General features: G+C 37.7%; 1 protein-coding gene across 1 annotated transcript in view; it reads right to left on the bottom strand.

The window, feature by feature from the left end:
* Positions 1-18,524, bottom strand: part of LOC129725692 (uncharacterized) — a 239,805-nt gene that overhangs the window by 164,063 nt on the left and 57,218 nt on the right. The gene's annotated exons all lie outside the window — the stretch shown is intronic.

Here is an 18,524-nt window from a genome sequence, read left to right on the forward strand (position 1 = left end):
CTGCTCATGCAGAAAAAAAAAAACAAAATGTTTATAAAACTGATCCCTCCGGGATATTCCTTTTTCCTATTATATTTTTCAATGATTTTCGATAATATGCAAAACAGTTATCGCAAAAAGGTTTTTGATGCACCGACTGCAAGGCTTCATTTAAGAATTTGTTATTTCAACTCATTCGGATTCAATTTTTTTATCAAAAGCTCATGGGAAAATACGAAATCATTTCAAAATATTTGGTTTGTTTTTTGTGTTGATAAAATTTTGTAATTCTAACTAATTTAATCGTTCAGGTACAGAAAAAAATTATTTCATGGCAGCTCCATTCTGTTCTCGATAATATTGGATATCTCGTCAATGAGGAAGAGTGATGGAGAGCTGATATGCATTTTTGGTAGAAAAATCAGTATACATGATGAGTTCTTGAAAAAAATATTTCATTCATGCGAGTGCATAAGCTTCAAAATTTAAAAAATAAACAAAATTTAAATTCGATTCCAAAGATAAATAAACACAGAAGAGCAAATTACACCGAACGCCAATAAATCCGACCTGACGAAGCCCTAATTATTAATTCGAATGAGTTCTGAACCAGATAATTAACGTAGCATTGAGTGAAACATTGCACCAAATTCAATATTGGTATTCAATCATTTAAAATTCATCTATCTTGAAATTGCAACCGCATCACGATCATAACCTATGTTATTCCAAACGAATACAACATCAAGCTTCAATCCACCGATACCAACCAGTAGATAATAATTTCGTAAATCTGTAGCGTCGGATTCGTCCTCCTATTCCTGGTAACACAATCGTCCCCAATCGCTGCAAAACGTAAAATCGCATAATTTTATTTAGTGCTCGCAGCATGGCTTGGTTAGAGCGGTTAAGCTGTGCCGAAAATCCGCCATCCATGGTGTGGCTGCTGCTGCTGCTGCTGCTGGCTTGCTTCGGGCCCGAAGGTGGAAATCCTCCGTGCCTATTTGGCAAACAAGATCGTATTTGTTCATTCAGCGCAGCCACTGGACTGTGGCACCCATCGACGGTGGCCTCCGTCTCACCAGCGAAGAGTGGTGGAATGAAATATAATTTGCATACTGAGTTACCGCAACGCTAACCGAGCCGAATGCCGACGGGTATTCGCCGGGTTCTCTGCCGTATTTCCTCTCACGGTCGCCATTGAATCACCATTGCTGCTGCTGCCGCTGGTACTGCCGAGGTCGTTCAGTCAAGTGTGCGCTGTGGATTTCCGCTCTGCGGCCGGTGACCAAAGCCGGCACTCTGGATCTGGAGCCTGGCTCCAGCGCACCCGAGTCGGCTGTACGTGTAATTATTTTGAATCATAATTAAAATTTCCCAGGCAAAATTGTTGTCATAAATTATGGAAGGTTTTGTTTAGGACGTCGCTCTGTTGGCTCGTGATTTGATGCTGGCTGGCCTGGTTGGGTAGTGATGCATTTCGGTCAAGCGTCGGCGAGCAATCAGCGAGCGAACAAATGATGCAGCTTTGAGGGGTTTTCCCGTACCTGACCGGGAGTGGTATATGGAACTGTGGCTATGATTTTCAGACGGGTTGGCCAGAAACTAAGCAATCACCAAAAAATAATAAAACGATAAAATTTGTTGGTCACCAAATTTTATCAACTTTATTTGTTAAAATGTAAAAGCGTTTCTATTTATACCGGAAAAATACTACCAAGGAGAAAGAAAGTAGTTCTTATTCGCAATTAGCAAACTTAGTTATGCTAATGAATTTGATCGTGCTCATTTTAAATACAATGACATAACCAGAAAATTTCCATCCTCATTTGAAGCCGTAGATGGTAAAGGCACAACCGCATTTAAAGATATAAAGAGTTTAATTGAGTGTTCTTTATTTCACCTGATACAACTGAAATGTATCCAACTAAGAGAGTGATTATTTAAGCAGCTCAATTTATGCAAACGAAAAATATGTGAAAATGGATCACTCACATCTATTTTTTCCTCTATACCTTCCTGGTGCTGTGTTGTGGCATAATATATCAACGCAAACGATTGCGTAAATCAGTAGCAACAGCAGCCTAATCTATCGATAGGTGGAGGAAAACATCGCGTGCAGTGTGGCGATAAAATTTTATGCATCCGGTAGGGATTCAATAAACGATGGGGATTGAATTTGTCACGCATGTCGTGACCGATTGCCAGGTGTGGGAAACAAACTTGTTTCCATTAGTGAATGAGGGAGCTGGAGTGGTAAAAGGAGGTTTGCACTGCCAGGATATACGTATAGTGTACAAACAGCGACGCTATCGTTTTTATACGCTACACGGACGAAACATGCGATCACCTGGAGGAAGCAGCGACACCTCGTTTAGTTGATGCTAAATGAAATGAATTATTAATGAAGCGAAAGGTACTTGCGGAGGGTTGTTTGACGACTGATCTCACTCTTCGGTAGTGTTTGTTTAACTAAATCAGTGATTGATTAGATATGTCGCTGTTGGTTTAGTTTTTTTAACATATCCGATTCAATTAGTTTAAAAGTGGTTCTGTATCTGATTATACGGGCTTGTAAAAATTCTTATAGGGTAACACTGAAAAAATGTGAAATCGTTGATTTTTACTAGTATTTGCTCAAATATACTATGCAGAAAGATTAACTAAAAAGCAGCAGTTTAAACTGTATCGCACTCTTACGGTAGTTTCCGAGAAAAATTGGTTTGGTTCATCATCACAACTTCAGGTATTGGATGAATAGTTTGAAAATTAACAGCAAGAGTTTGAAAGCTATAATCTTCCTTTTTTTTAATTTGAGCTCTAAATCGACATAATTTTGATATTTGACATGATTTCGTAATTCTTTTTTGTATTTTAAGGCTGAATATTTGAAAATTTACAATAAGGTAAAAGCCGAAAATTTATGTAGGGTAAAAACCGTTGTTGAAAATAGAAATTTTGTTCGACAAAATTTAGCCCTACGGAGCACCTTCCATTGTTGTGTCGCACTTGCAAGCACGACTAAGACTGACTTCGGTCTCGATCACACAGGTCTATAAGAATTATCAGCGTTAGCTGACTCTCCTGTGTGTGATGAGACATTCCTTTCAGTCGTATGAATAACGCTTGCACTAGAATAAGCAATAGAGCAATAGAATAAGTCGGCAATGGAATGTAATACGCATATAGATTGTGGTACAGTACCACTGTACTCCGTAGTTAAATTGGTTAAAACACCACACCGGAGACAAGGTGATTACGGGTTCAAGTCCTGTCGGGATGCGGTATATTTTTCCAAATCTGTATCATATTTCCAATTCGCTTATTTTTCGCTTCCCCTGCTGCACACATTGTCTGCCTAATGAACTATTTTGTACTGTATCATTTTTTTAAAGTAGAATTACGTCTTGTACTGTAAATACTGTAACGACGAAAGCACCATTTTCATATTTATTTATTTCGTCAATCAAAAGTAGCTAAAAAAGTGTTGAAGTTCATGTCGAGACAACGTAAAGTCAATAGCTTCTCTATGTTAATTGTAAGTGACCATCATGAGATTTCATGGTCCGAATCATGCATAATTTGTGCGGTAATGACACAGTGCAACAAAAATTGACTTTTTTCTGCCTTGGCTTCTAGATATAATTTTTTTGTGTATTTTTATGCAAAACGAAATTTCACCGAGTTTGAATATTTCAACTTAAGGGGCAACAATGGCACCATTTTGAATTTTTGAGAAACTGGAAATTTTTGAGGTTTTTTCGACGCCATTTTGTTTTAAGACCAAATATCAAAATTCTAAGAGTTCGTCCACATATTTGCATCTTTTTACCCATCTTTTGAAAAAAAAAACAGATCTTAAATCGGACAAAAACTAAATTCAAAACGGTGATTCTACGAAACCAGTTTTAGCATAGTTTTAGTATATTTCACAAAGCAAAATAATATCGATTATAATCGGTTTTAGCATAGTTTTAGTATATTTCACAAAGCAAAATAATATCGATTATAATTGTTGACGCAGAAAACGCCCAGCTGACCACCCTAGCTACGTCTAGTACTCGAGGCGTTGCGTCGCCTGATCAAGCGACGCGTCAGTTCAACTGACAGACGCCACGATCATGAGCCTTAGCTGACCGTTGGTCGGCTTCGATCAAGTCTTCTTGATCCAGCACATCGTGGATGGACGTTAAATTAAAAGAAGTTGAATAAAATAAAATCAAGTTTGAAAAGTTGTAAAGCAGTGAAGTAATAAAAATAAAAGGCAAGCCGAATTGTAAGTTACGAAATAATCAAATAATGTTTAAAACTAAAGTTTATAAATTTCATAGTTGAAGCTACAATATATGCTGTCGAAACGGACACGCCATTGTTTTATTTCCTGCGATCCTCAACAATAATCGATATTATTTTGCTTTGTGAAATATACTAAAACTATGCCAAACCCGGTTTCGTAGAATCACCGTTTTGAGCTCAGTTTTTGTCAGATTTAAGATCTGTTTTTTTTTCAAAAGATGGGTAAAAAGATGCTTATATGTGGACAAACTTTTAGAATTTTGATATTTGGTCTTAAAAAAAATGGCGTCGAAAAAACCTCAAATATTTCCAGTTTCTCAAAAACTCAAAATGGCGCCATTGTTAAGTTGAAATATGTTCAAACTCGGGGAAATTTATTTTCGCATCAAACTTCATCGAAAAATTATACATAGAAGCCAAGGCAAAAAAATTTTTGCACTGTGTGATTGATAACAAACATATTTTGATTCCGAAGTTGCCAGACAGGTCTGTGAAAATAAATTTGGACAAAAGTCCAACTGAATCAATGCGCAGCGAAACGATATCATTACAAATGAAACTATTGCAAATTCACGATGCTCTTTCGATGATTCCTGCCTAATTTACGTTGGACATACAGCAGAAATTGCTTTTGTACGGGTTTTAGTCTTTCTTCGTGAGTGATTGTAAAGGATGACCAAACAATATTGCATTATTCCAGTATTGATCTCAGTATTCATGAAAAATGGCTTCTGAAAGTTAGAACAAAAGCATTTTATAAAATGGTCAACGAAGGTGAGTTTGATGTCTAAAACAAATCCTAAGACCCTAACAAAGTTTTCCAAAGCTTGTTTTTCTAATGATGTTTGGTGGAGTTCTTTGAACAAATCGATATTGGTTTGCATTTTTTTACATTTTGCTCTAGTACGCTTTTATAACACTATGTGTAGAATACATATACCTATGTTTTTCATTCTGGAATGTATTGATAGCCTCTTCATTTCTTATTTCGGCGGCATAAATAAACACTTCCAGTATTTTTTGAGAATAAAGCAACGTCGCCAACGTACAAGGTGATAAGAAGTGGTCCTAATTGAGAGCTTTGAGGGACACCAGAAGTGACTAAAATCAGATTTGAGTTTTGGCCGTTAAATTTAACTATTTGTTGGCAATTAGTACACTAGGATTCAGGTCATTTCAGGAGACCTGGCAAGAGCCTATTTTTAGCAATTAGAATAGTTGCATTAGCATTTAGATGCTTCTCCGTTAGGGATTCTTTCAGGAACTTTTGGTTTACACCAATATAGTCCGGATGAAATGTGGAATAATCGCGTTCTGAGAAAATGTTGTATATATCTTTTAGAATGCATAATACTTCCATACCACTGAATGGATTTCAAGCTTCAATATCCAAATCGATAGTTTAAATGGCTCCAAAACTCTTGACATGATGATTGGCATGCTTTATCAATTGTAAGAATACGAGTTGATATGCAACCAAGTAAATTCAAATATCATTTTTTGCACAATGTGCTTAATTTTGATAGTCGAAACGATTATTTGAATATGGTCTTTGGCTGCCTCAAACTGAGTTTGGAGGTGCAGACTGTCAGAGCTGAGTGCTGCTTTGGAGTTTACAAACACCAATTTTATTTTTGAATAATTTTCTTTATCCGCATTATTGACAAATCAATCATAATACTCATGACAACTGAACTTTCCTTACTTATTCTTCGTCATATGAATAAAGAAAATCTGTAATGCAGTTGATCTCACTCTTATCGTCTCTCCTTAGAGAATCACTAGCGTGCAGGAAAATTTCTTTCACTGCTAAAACAACCACTCTCACTATGGTGGGCAAAGCGACACACTTGCTTGAAGAGAGTAGCGAAGCATGTGTACCTGAGGAGCTCGCAAAAAAATACTGCGGTGAACACTGTTTCCAAAGCTGCAAAAACGTGATCGAAATTATTTTGACCCAAAAAACTAGATTGTAGAGACATAGTGCCTCCAGGAAAGTTGTTCCATTAATTATTCTCCATTTTAAAGAAGTTGCAATTATGTGATTAATCCATTTAACAGTGAGAAGCGAATTTTACTTTTTTTCATTTTTGCATATAAAAATTCACTTTGTTCGGCGAAGTTCTTGCACATTTTATAAGAAACAATTTTTTTAAAGGTACCATACTTCTATCTACCTTTTTTAATGGACTTTTGTGGAGGTTTTTACAGATGGCCACTAAAAATCATTTTTTTAATATAACTTTCAGTGGTGATTTTCTACAATTTTACAATGTTCTACATTGTTGTTTACTATCACAAAACACACAATTTCATCCAAGAAAGTTTATTTTTATCTCTCATATTTTATCGATTATTGAAGATTTTTATTGAAACAATGCACTTACTCACGAACAGATGTCTTTAAAATCTGCAAATATCTGCAGACTAAACCTTTTCTATATTTTAATATAAGTAAAACGTCATTTAAGTATAAGTAAACGCTTCTGTCTCTCGCTGTCTCTTGGGCAGATATTTGTAAATAAATAAGTGCATTATTTTATTTTCAATCTTTAATGACTGAACTTGTGTATTTTATTGTAGTTAATAATATTGTAGAACATTGAAAAATTTTAGAAAATCACTATAAAAAGTTATATTAAAAAAAAAGATTTTAAGGGGCATTCTAGAGGAAACTTCACAATAGTTCATTAAATGACCAGATACAAGTATAGTGTCTTCGACAAAGTTTTTTTTTACAAAATGTGCTAAAACTGTGCTCAGCAAAGCGGATTTTTATATGCAAAAATGAGAAAAATAAAACTGGTTTCTCACTTTTAGGTAGATTAATCACAAAATTCTAACTTCTACAAAATGGAAAATAATTGATAGAACAACTTTACTGAAGACACTACTACTCCAAAATCATTATTTTTTGAGTTAAGAGTTATTAGTGTAAATTAGCGCATTATTCTAGTAAAAATCGTCAACAACCAAAAATATATGTGAGATAAAAATAAACTGTTTTCGGAGATATTGTTATTTTTGTTGTAGCAAACAATTTTGTAGAACATTCGAAAATTGTAAAAATCACTATAAAAAGTTAAATAGCAAAAAACGATTTTTGATAGCAATCCATAGAAAACTCCACAGAAGTCCCTTTAAATAAATAGATAGAAGTATAAAGTCTTCAACAAAGTTGTTTCTTTTAAAATTTTCCAAAACTTTGCTGAACAGAGTGGATTTTCATATTCCAAAATGAGAAAAGTAAAACTCGTTTCTCACTGTTGAGAAGATTTATCGTGGAATTGTAACTTCTATAACATGGAAAATAATTAATGGAACAATTTTGCTGAAGACATTACGGCTCTTAAATCAATATTTTTAGGTCAAAATAATTTCGATCACGTTTTTGCAGCTTTTGAAACAGTGTGCGGTGTCACGACAGGACATTACGCACAATAATTACATAGCAAAGCTCACTGCAGTGTTTTTACCGTGTATCTCTTAAGTATATTTCAAATGAGGGGAGCGTCTAGGTAGGAAGTAGATTGCGTTGTTTGCTGTGTATCTTGAAACTGAAAAGAAGTTAATCCGACCGTCCCGCATGTTTGCTTTTCGAATGCATTCGAATTAATCTTAGCGATGTCCACGGCGGTGTACTTTGTAAATTCTCACTAAAGTGATTCACCACTCTTGTTTTGCTCAGCTGTAACATAAGAGCAGAAACACAGCATAAAGCAAAAGAAAGAACAGTGATGCAAAAAACTACTACACGCAGCGCTCATGCTGGGCAAGGAGTGATCGCTTAATATTGACTCTACTCTTTTCACACATTGGGGAGCCTGGCTGATCTCACTTCTGGTGTAACCTGGTTTGCACTATTCAAAAAAATTATTAAACATCAGAGGATACTCCAGACATGAACAATTTTTTCCACCTAAACGACCGCGAAAATGAAGTATCAGTTGACAATATTACTGTTCAAGAAATCTTATTGTTGCTTGAAGGCCTTGATGCCCAATCAGATACTGCCATAATGTTTTGAAAAATTTTCAACTTCATTTGTTAAATAACTATTTTGGCTTTTCAATCTGTCTCTTAGGTCAGGCGTTTTTCCGCTAACCTGATCCCTATATTTAAGTCTAGTATGCGGTCAGATATCAAGAACCATCGAGGATTCCCTATCATCTCGCTGATTTCTGTTCGAGGCAATCGTTTATTAAAAGATGTTTATTTAAGTCAAAAATCGTATTTCTAATAACTTGAATACAGTATATAATGGTCAAATATCGCCAAATGTCGGTATTTCCGAAATCGAGAGCACTAGAATCCGAGAATAATTTAGGATTTCCTTTTGCAATCCAACATGGAGACCCACACATAACAAACACCATCGAATAAGGGTATTTTCGAAATTAGAGTGATGCCCAGACTTCTTCCGGATCCGACCCCAGACAAAAATTCGAAATCCACGATGGCGACATCCAGCTTCTGGAGAATACTCAAAAACGGGCCATAAGCATCTGGTTATTATGGTAATTTCCGAAACCGGGATGATGTCCAGGGGCTCGAATATTAACTCTAGAAGCCACGATTTCAAACAAAGCCCTAAAATGGGCAGATAAAGGGAATTAATTCCAGATTTGTTGGATCCATTTTTTTTTTTGAGTTACAGTCTCAGCAACCACAAGAAGTCGAAAAGCATCCCATTTAGGTTTAGTAAAGCGGGCAATGTATGTAGTTTCGCGGGAATGCGAAGATGGACGGGAATAGAAGGTATGGCTAGACTTAGAAAAAATTTCCCTCGTCCAGACGGGACTCGAACCCGCAATCTCCGTTGTCTCCGGCAAGGTGTTTTGGCCAATCCCATTTAGGTATTTTTAGAACCAGAATAAGCCACCGTAAATCGACCGCAGAGGCCATTTTGAAATCCAAGATGATGAATTCCTGTTTCTGAAATACAGCCTAAATTGGTCAAGCACCATCCTGTAGGAGCGCTCTGCTTCTTATACAGTGGAAGCAACCTTACCTGCAAACACTCCTTCTGATAGATATCGCTATTTTTTGTTCCTTACGGGAACGAACTCGTCGCAGGAGCACACCTACCACACAAGCACTTTCTGGCCAATTTTTCCACCTTAATCGACTCCTCCTGGTTACGTAATTACTTATAACCTTGCCTGCAGTTGCAGTGTAGAGTTGTGGTCCCGGAGGAGTACTGGAATTTAATTTAATCGTCCATGAGAATTCACGCACCTGGCTCCTGCACAATCCGATGATAGGCTTCTGGGCCCTTCGGGTTATTTCACTTCTTGATCCCGTTCCCAAATATGGACATCTATCGGTTCAGGTTGATAAGGTTGATTACCTTCCGATCCAGATAAGGGTCAGGTGGTCCTGATTTTCTGCCTGTTTCTGGCAACTTGTGGACAATGAATTTACGCTCGTCGGATCAATGCCGAAACGTTGGCAGGGATCCTAAGGTAATTGGCACCATCTCCGACAACCACGCTGGTGATCTGGCGTCGAATCTCAACGCCAACATAGATGTCGATGGTTGTGGGGTGGCGTGATCCACTCACAACCAACCCAACCGATATTTTAGATTTAATCCTAGCCGACACCGTGAGATTTTCTGAGGCGAAAAATCTCTAGGATCACACCTTTCATCGCATGAGGAAGTAAGGCGTCGTACACAAATTACGTGACGCTAAAAATCCAGACTTCAGACACCTCCCCCCCCCCTATGTAACGATGAGTAACGTTCAATGAGACTCCCACCCCTAAAATTACGTAACGCTAAGCCCCCCGAAATTTTAGAATTTGAATGGAGATCACAGTACCGTAACTGTTTCAACTAACCCCCCCCCCTCTCTTCATATTCAACAATAAGTAACACAAACTCAACCCTTCTCTCCCCCATTCATGCGTTACGTAATTTGTGTACGACGCCTGAAGTCGTTGGCGCTAGTCCGTTAAACAATGGATCGTAAGGTAGGGTCCTGGGTGGAGTCGCCTCCCTGGGTGTCGGTGATTCCCGAGCAGGAGAAAATATCATTATAATATCACAACAAGATATTGAAAATACACCTCATTTTGATCTTAATATGGTTTACATAGTTGGTAAAATAACAAAAATAATACCAAAATGATGTTCCTCCAAGACTATATGAATAACAAACCTTGATATTTCAATAACAAACCAATAATTTGCATTAAAAATCACGAAAATGACCGTTTCAGATATTTTCAACTTATTGAACACTGAATGCATAACTGAATATATTATAAATAATCAAAAACGAACCATTTTCACTTAAAAACTTACTTTCAATGAGATATTTCAAAATCAACTCAAATATCTTATTGGAGGCATAGCGAGATATGATATCAAAATTTTATGATATTTTCATATGCGTGTTTGAAATGTGAATATTTTTCGAGTAACACAATAAATCCTCAAAGCTAAATATGTTATTGATGAGTTAGTATTTTGTTATGCTCTCCTGCCCGGGTTGGCACACAACAACAGTGGCGGAACTAGACCGACGGAAAATAAGCGAGAATAAAAAAAATGCTGAAATGTTTCATCAATTTTTTCATAGATTCCCTTCTCTTGCATCTCTTGCATTGTGTCCGGGACAGGGACTTCAACCTCCTTCAGAATTCGCGACATTTAGTGAACCAATCAATCAAATATGTTTGTAGCTAGTTTCCGATACACTCCTTATAAACGCGTCATAATCAGATCGCGTGCGGTATCCAAATTGGAGTGATTTCACAATATATTATTTTTATACATAAAGTTTCCGCCTATTTTCATTTTACATCATTCCATCAGCTTTGTGTCGCGAAGCAATGACTCCGAAATGAGAGTACGAATAGTTTATCTCTGATTTAGTTTTGGCAGCCGTTAGGTATGGCCATCTTTTCAGCAATCTTTTCAAGACAGTTAAATGATTCAAATGAAGTCGATTGATTTTGACGTAGAACTACGTCTCTCAGGAAGGTCTGCTACATGGGGGGTGAAATAAAATTTCAATAACATAAAATGAGCAAAATATATCCCATTTCAAATACTTATTAGTTAGTTTTCAACAGACATCCTTCGTTCTTGCAGTAATCGAACGGACAATCGCCTACGCATCCGCCCAAATACAGGAAGTTGTTATTTGAATATCCGAACTGTTGTTATATTGGAAATTATCCAGCCTTGTTAAAATACAAATTTCGAACTGTGATTGGTCGCATAATGCTTGCTTTCCCTAACAAATATGGTCGAAGAATTATACCTAGTAAACTGGGAATACACTATTTGGGCGATATAGGAGCCTACTCATGCTCGAACTAATCATATTACTAGTGGATTTTGGGAAGGACGGCCCCAACTTAGCAGCTGGTATCAATAGAGGATACCAGCAGTGTAGCGATAGCAGCAGAATTGCTGAGTCTGCTTTCACCCCAAACAAATTATTTGATTAGCAGATGGCGGCACACAGACGACCCCTTCCTCCGGTGAAGCTTTGACTTGTGACTTGGATCCAGGCAATCAAAATCTGCTGACCGTGTCTAGTTTTCAGTGTGAAAACTGGTTTCCACTGTGTTATCAGAAAGTTTTAATTCCGTCTGTCGGAAAAGGATTTTAAACTTGAACAACAATTGTTCTTTTAAAGACAAAATACATAAATGATCAAAGATTAATTATTTTCTCGTTCTGCACTAGAATTAAAAGTAAAATGTTAATTCAATATGTATGCACTCTGGCTTTTGAAACTTGTGTGCGCTGTATAGCTTATTCCATTCCTGTTTTAAGTGATGTCGTATTTTTATGTGAAAAAGCAGCAGTATCTCCATCCCATACCTGCAGCAATAGCTCCATCCTCATACCTGTCAGGAACCCGCAACAGAGTAATCAAATGCTGCGTAACTGATAGGACGATTCATCTTCTGCTAACTGTTTCCACCCAATAGGATCCGCAAATATTAAAATGTTCGCCGTTTCAAGATACAACACGATACGGATCATATTGTTGCGTGTGTGAGAGCGCAACAATCGGTCCTTTTTCGCTGGTTACCAACATGAAATCATATTCATTGCGTCTTGTGTCGACCAAAACAGGGAGCAGACAAAACTTAACAAAAGGGAAGAAGTAGTTACAAAACGAGCGTGGCCTCTCGTAACATCAACATGAGCTTATAAGAGTCTGCTTCTGCTCAAACAAATCATTCTACTTTTGAATGGTACGTCGTCGGACATAAAAGTAGCAGCGTGTAACGTGTAACAGCAGTGGTGGTCGCTGCGGCATTTCCCACGGCGAAGCTTTGCCTTGTTTTAGCAACAGAAAAATTTTGTATACTGGTGAACAGTATCCTTTTCTATGCACTTGGTGCACGAGCTTCTTTCTTCAAATTATTAGAAAATTCGCGACATTCCATTCTCACAGCAATATTTTGAAACAGTAGCTGCGCGAGTGTAGGATTTATTCAGTGCTTTTAACGCACCTAGTAACTTAAGTTTTTTTCATGATCATGATTTCATATTTGACGCTATTAGGATATTTGGCACTCTATCTCCATAGGAAAAGAAACAGAGACGACGTTTGGTCGCGGTAATGGTAAGCGATAAAGAGAATATCAAAGAACATAGGTAAATAATTAGGAGTGTTAGGGCTAGACAAGGACAGGAAAAAGAATCGGACAGAACAAATGTCTCTTCCCGATTCTTTCGGTAGGATAGAATTAACTTTGATTATTGAATAATTTGATATAGCAAATCTTGTTTCATCAAGCGTTCCGCATGGTCGAATTACTGTTCGTATAGGGCTTTTATGTGTTTTTCAGAAATATCATAAGTCCTGGGGAGTCTATACAGGTAGGCTCCGCACTGGCAATCAAATCTGCTAGCCGTGTTTGATTCCCAGTGTAAAATCAGCTTTCCAGTGTGTTGTCAGAGTCCCCACTGTCAGAGTAGCACAAAGATGCGATATCCGATTTTAAATTTGAAAACAATTGTCTTTTTAAGAACAAAAAATAAATGATTGAAGATTTCATACTTTCTCGTTGTATCCGAGAAAAGAAGTACCTAATCGTACTGTATCGCTGTGTCGGTATAAAGAGCAAAACTAAGTAAAAAATTGTTGTAGCGCATAAATTTCACAAATTTCCATGCATATAAACCGATGTTTTCAGAACGCTAATTTGTATAAATTTATTGTTCTACGTTAATAGCATCCTATACAACTCATTCCTTCTTATATTTTTTCTCAATACCAGTTATATCGGTATCATTTTTAATTCAACTCTAATTGATAATTGCCTTAATTTTAGTTTAACAATTCTCGATACTCTCATTATTTGTCACTTGAACCGTAAGCTAAGTTGATGATCTTATTATTTTTATACCGTTCTAAATGTTATTAAAATTTAATTTGTTATCAGTCTGATTTCCATCCACAGTTTGTTAATATTGTGATTCGTCTACTAAGATGAAACGAATCCAAATGACGGATCGATTTTTATTCTGAATTGAAAATCAAAACTTTTTATTTTTATCTCTTCTGAATCAAACGTTTGTGTATTTTCAAAAGAACAACATTACATACTTTGTAATTCAAGGAGTTTTGGAAAGTTGGATGTTGTTCTTAAACCAATTACGAAATAGAAATGAATTGGCAGAAAAGTAACAAGAAAATTGTCAGAGCAGATGCAAATCTACAAGTCAAGCGAAGGGAATTGATTCGAAGACGGTGCAAACTTCTTTGGGAAACTACTAAAAATTAGACCAAATTAGCATAGCGCCCACAGTTTCGTCGTCGAGCAGCACCGCCCACATTCCACCAAGTTATCTAGCGACTCGAATCAAGAGATTCACCAAAAAAAAAAGAATCCACGAATGCACCCAAGAGAAAGTTCTGCACCCGTGCAGAAACTTTCGAAGTTTGAAAAATTAAACAAAATTGTAATTAATAACGGTTAGCGTCGGTCCACTTCTGTCCGGGCGACAAACTACTTCCATTAGCAAAACTCAAAAGAATATTAATCAAACGGCAGCACTGGTCCGCTGAGTAAGATTTCCGCGAGGTTGAGAAAAAGTGCACTTAAATTAAATGATTTTCCTGTCCACTTTTCTCGTTCGTTCTGCGCCAGGTCATCCCGCACTGAGGAGAGGGGGCTACAGCCTGGCTGGCGTCCAGGCCCGGCATTTGTGAATTCAATTCGGCAGCTATTCCATAAATTTAGAAAGTACTTCATTCCATTCCGAAGTGGACTCAATTAAAAGGAGTTTGCCTGCCTGCCGTCTAAAGTCGCAGAGCAAGGAGCTTTATTGAGTGGTGGAAAGATCCGATGAAGGAAAAAAACCTGGAATATCAAGTAGATTCCTTGTCCGCACCGAAAGGAAGGGACAAATTTGTAGGTAATCAATTTATTATTTGCTCACTCCCGGAAAGGCTCACATTTTTCCCATATTTTTTGTGTGTTCCGTTTTGTCGTACCGCTTTTGTCGATCCATGACTGCCAGCACACAGGCTGGTGCCCTGCAGGCGTAACGTAGCGTGAGCCCAATTTGTCAGGTGTCTTGTTTCACTCGATAATTTTTCACGAAAATGTCATAAGGAGGCACCACTTGGAGGAGTTTCTCGTTTCGGTGTGTTGAAGTGGAGCAACAGCGACTACAAGCCTCGGGGCACGTTTTGACATATTTTTTCCGTCTTTATGTTTGGCTGGTTTTCGTGCCAAGGTTATGAAATCGCTCGCGAAAGGTGTGGCTTTGAGATTTTCCCGCAGCAGGGAGCGACTGAGCTGGTCGTATATGTTTTATTATAATCGGTTGAGGAACCATTATTAACTATAAAGTTTGGTTTACGAATATAACAATGCATTTTGTCGTAAAACTGCCTTTAAAGATAAAATTTCATTCGTTTAATGTTTTGAGAATGCTGGTACATTTACTGAAAACTACTTATAAACATGTCGTGTAAACGTTTATAGTGTCATAAAATAACAAAAATGTGTAAAAATTCATTATCAAGCAACCCACATCGTATTGCTAGGTAAATTAGTAGGATTTCGGTTCTCGTGCCGCCAACGTCGGCGACTTTTCGACAGGTCAACTATCTTTCCTCCATTCCTTACAGGGCGGCTCGTGTATGGTATGGAGGCGTGCAGCCGGTGTCAGTCATAAACATCAATCAGCCAAGGTTTTTACCTCCTGCCGTGAGGATCAAAGTTTTAGCTTTCGGAGTACACCTTTGCGACTTGCACGACGAGAGGTGTAAATTATGGCCGAAACACGAAGGTATGCTGTCTCGCGAATGTTGAGCCGAAAAGTTTTGAAAAGTGTCGCATTACTCTGTTTAGCACCTAATGAAAGGCGTCGTGGTTCAACTAAATGAAAGCCTCTCAGAGAAACGAAAGAGGTCGAAAACATTCGACGTCCATGGAAAACATTCTAATCTTATTGTATGCAGAAAAACTCAATTTCGTCCATCGCTGCAAGCGTTCCAAATCCATACCGGATTCTGTTTACATGATTTGCCCATCCCGCCATCGCCGAAGTCCCATCGCGCGCTTAATTTGGTTATATTCCCCGAATTAAATTCCTAGAAGCGTGTGATCTCGCGCTATTGCTGACTGCCTGTGCGATATTCCGCAGTGTTGCTCGGCGCGCTGCTGGGACCTGTGGCGACGCAATTGGAATTTCACGAGGATTTATTCTAGCTTTCGGGTCAATCCGGCGGAAAGTGCTCTCGGTATTGCTGACGGACGGATGGATTTGGATGTAAGTAAGAAAGCAATCCTCCCACTCCTGTCTGCGTCTGGGTTAGGTACTGTGGCAGCAGCTTCTTTTCCATTTTCACAAAGGAATGCACGAACGGCAGATAAGCATCGCTGGAACTGCGCTGCGTTCTGTCCGCCGAAAAGGATATCGCTCGGGAGGTTGTTGTTGTTTTTGTCGACGTCGTACCGGATCCATTCCGGAAAACCGGAGGGATCAAAGTGAATTAACTTTTTTCTCCTCTGCCCGGATGGGATGTTAAAAATGGTTTGGCTTCAAGGTTGTTTTCGAGAATGGACAGGAACTGAAATGGCAACGAAATTCTCAATCGCAAGTAGAGTGCTCCATTGTCTGATACTTGAGCACTGCTGAATGGCTGCGGAGTGTTTAACGGGCCAAAATAGCATCCTCCGTTTTAAGTGGATTTCCCTGCTGCACGACGGATCGGATCCGGGGACGAGCCTGCCTGGGCACTTACATCACGGAATTAAGCAGATGAATTTATGGTGGTAATTTAGTTTTAATTAAAGGCAACACAAAGGGAAAGGAGTCTCGAATTGGAGAATTTATAGCATTGATATTTGTAAAGCTTGATAAACAACCGCAGCGCGTAGAATAGTGGTATAATATTCTACAGTTAAGAACAAATTTTGGAACGTACAAAAGATCCATGTCGTAAACTTAAAACTCAAAACAGAATATAATGGTGTTGTTTTCTGTTGATTAGGAGTTATAACGAAGGCCATCCTGATGGCTGGTTGTGGATCAACCCAGACTAAGGCTCAACTAAGAAATACTGATAATAAATCTCAAAACGGTTTGTTGTACATCATAAGTTTATATAGAAAAAATAGAATGCCGAAAACGAAATATATTCAAAGTCTGCTGGGAGTGAGAAGAACAATAACTAACATTTTTGAAGCTTATGTGCGACATCTTTTGATTTCAAAGGTGAATTAATTACAGTGACATCTTCTCTAAGTGTAACTAAGCTTATTTTTCTTTTTCAGTGTTCACGAAAAATGACGACTCTGTACTTGTTTGACTACGGAAATAAAGCCAGATTTTTGCTGCAAACCAACTCACTGTTTTTTTTATTAAAAATTTTAATAAAAGATTGGTGGATACCGGAGCAAGCCATTCCTGTGTTCAGGGCCGGCAGTTCATGTGGGTAGTAGTACTCACTAGGAAAATATCCATAAGGGTACTTACCCACACGGAACTATCGAACGAAACCAAAAAAAAAAAATATTTTCTATGTTCGAAAATCGACAAATTTTTCGATGGATATCTTTGAGCGAGTTAACTACAACAAACTACAAATTTATGTACAGTTGTAAAGGTTCTCAAGTAGAAGAATTATTGTTTTAATTGTTCCCGAATTTGTTTGTTTTCTATGATTATTCAACACCAGACTTGTTGTAACGAAAGAAGTGTTTTTTTCTGATTTGTGCCGAATCAGAAACTATTAAAAACTGCAACTGTTTAGAATCGGCTCAACTACGTGGCTTTTTACGTATAATATACGTAACGCGTATAAAGTTACACATGAAAAAACACGTCTATATTAAAATCCACGTGATCATATTTAATGGTTACAATTTTCAATCATACCTGCTAAATACTTTCATAAAAGACTCCCTTTTTAATTTTAAATTTTCTGACTTTTTTCTAATCGATCAAAAATTTTTGAATGTTGGCTCCTAGATAAAAAATATTGCAGTTACCGCTTGTAAGCATTTTTAGTCTTGGATTCAATATATTTTGCACCTATCTAAATAGTTTTCATTTTTACCATTTTTTGATTGTTGATTATAGTTCCAATGGAAATCGACTCTTCGAGGTTCAATTACGATAGGGTTCTAAAGTTTCGTCTTCTCATAAAAATTTCCCATGCCAAATTCGAGCTTAATCTGAAGTAGAGCCTCGAAGCGGTCATAGTTTGAGCAGAGAGTGTATCTTGTATTTTCTGGTGTAGCTCGAGTCGAGTCTCCCAGTGCAAAAGTTTCCATGTCCCAGTGCAAAGGTTAGTGTTTTTCAAACAGTTTTTTTATGAGATAACATCTCATAAATCTCGACATTTCATAATAGATATAGATGAAATTATAGATTTGCTATAAAAAAAAAAAGTTTCGAAAACTTGAAGAACTACTCTTGTGCTTTTTTGTTGTTAAAAGAAGTAAAACTTTCACGACTGCAAGTGAAACCTCATCAGAAGTCCGATTAAGCTTAAATACTGGATAGAGACTTGAGAAGACGAAACTGTGTTGCATTGCAAACCGATGAGTAGCAGAAAAAAATGACTCTAACTCTAACCGTGATGGCGAAAACAGGGGAGCTATTTCGTTCAGAAGTGTGCGCGCCCCAAGAACGTTACCCCGCCGCGTCGAAAACGGACATCGTATGACACAGGGCCGCCTGTTCCGGTATCGACGACACCTTGGCACTATTGGACTACAATCAGGGCATCGCCCGTTTCAGGACGGCCGAC

Source organism: Wyeomyia smithii, chromosome 2, assembly GCF_029784165.1.
Source record: "Wyeomyia smithii strain HCP4-BCI-WySm-NY-G18 chromosome 2, ASM2978416v1, whole genome shotgun sequence".
In the NCBI taxonomy this organism is placed as follows: Eukaryota; Metazoa; Arthropoda; class Insecta; order Diptera; family Culicidae; genus Wyeomyia; species Wyeomyia smithii.